Here is a 2,071-nt window from a genome sequence, read left to right on the forward strand (position 1 = left end):
TAAACATTACCTACAACAATAGAAAATTGCAAAAGTGCATTTATATCTAAACATCTAAAACTTTGAGAGTTTAATATACTAGCGGTAAATGGCAATGGGAAGCTGATTTATTTGATTCTGAGCAAATCTGTTACTTTTATCTGTTTCCTGAAGGTATTAAAATTCGCGAGAACTGTGACAACGCTCCGCAGTTCTTTACCTCAAACCTATAATAAAGGACATTAGGAAGAAGACGATTATGTTGACGTTATATGGTGTAGAAATTGTGAAATAATATAATTTGAGCTCGCAATGTCGCCAGACAGGCATACTAGGCTTGGGTTGATTTTACGAATTCAATGTAATTTAACAAAAACATGAATATAATGCATGACAATTTTATACAACTAATGGAAAAATTGTCATTTGTATTTCAACATGTGTTTACCTTCCTACATTCTTTTTATTCTTGTGCAGATACATGTTACAAATCTGGCATATCCGATTATTATCAACATAACTCAGTAACGTTATGTGATGTATTTCCGGTCATCATCTATCAAAGAGTTAAAACAAATAGTGCCAATAAGTCGGTAAATATTCAGTCTATTCTAGGATTTGAAAAACAGGGGGATGGGGGGGTTCCAAAGTGAGAATTCATGACATTTGTTGATCTTTTTCCTTCATTCTCTATGTAAAATTTTCCCCCTACCACTGAATAAATAGGGGGCATTCTCAAAAATATGAGTGCATCCCCCCATCTCCCTCATAGAATAGACACCGAATTGGGTTAAATTCATTGTATTTTGTTAATGACTCAGTCAAAATGATTCTGCAATTTAAACTTGTGTCGTCTTTACACAAATTCACTATAAAAAAATGTGTTAATCCCCAAACCCCTACAGAATACACACTGAATTGGTTTAAATTCATTGTGTTTGTTAATGACTCAGTCAAAATGATTTTGCAATTCAATCTTGTGTCGTCTTTCAATCGCCTTTTTACACAATTTCATTTATTTCTTCTAGTTAACGTTATTCGACCTTGTCACTGGTCTTTTTGAAAGGAAATGTTGCAGATAAAAAATGACGAAAATTTATCTCATTGCAAAAAATGTTTGCACTATTTTTTTGCTACTAATATCTTTGTATATGATGTGATGAAAGGATAGGAATACACATGATTCCATTGATAAAATACTTATTCATAAGATTTCCAATTTTATTTTCTACAACATTGAGATTTCGTTCGTCTAAGCGCTTCAGTACCGTGTTTTGCGTCTGTTACTATTCAGAAGTAAAAGAATATCTTAGATAGATATATTATGTAAATTTCTTGTTTCTTATACATGTAAGAGATGTTCTGTGTCCCTGTCAAAGAATAGAAATATTATATAAAGAAGTATTATTGTGATTTTAACATCATTTTAAGTTTTAAAGTTTGTGACCTCGCGGTGAATACTGGTCAGATTTCTACATGCTTTACGCCGAAGATTGATTAGTTTTAATCCTAGTTTACATACGCATATAAGACTTAGTTACTAATTAATTGCAATTTTTTTATATTAAATTCAGCAAACAGGTGTTTATATGCGTACCAATATATATTAGATATGAAGTTCGTCAGACATCAAATGATGGCAATCAGACTAGCACCCCACCCCCTTTACAAGTTCATCTTCTGACTTTTCATCAAAGACTGTCCGAACCCGATCCGAATCCTATTTAGGGTGATAATTATTTTAGACAGTTCCTCCCTATTTTTCTTGACAAATTTATATTGATATGTAACAGCCTGGCATGGACTCGAACCCCTGACACTCGGAATACCATTCCGCGGCTCTTGAGTTCCTCCGAGCTATTCGGCCGCTTACACGTTTTACTTGTTAAAATACTGAATCGTTATAAACATACTGTGTATGCAAATATTTCTTCGAATTTCCCAGGGTTACTTAGCATTGTGATTTAATTTCTACCTGGGCTATACAAATGTTATATCAGTCACAGGGTGAGAAAAAAGTGCATCCTGACATGGACTCGAACCCGTGACCCTCTAAATACCGTACCGCGGCTGTACCGACATTTGTTAATAG

Source organism: Ruditapes philippinarum, unplaced genomic scaffold (assembly GCF_026571515.1).
Source record: "Ruditapes philippinarum isolate M1 unplaced genomic scaffold, ASM2657151v2 ctg2602_1_1_1_1, whole genome shotgun sequence".
In the NCBI taxonomy this organism is placed as follows: domain Eukaryota; kingdom Metazoa; phylum Mollusca; class Bivalvia; order Venerida; family Veneridae; genus Ruditapes; species Ruditapes philippinarum.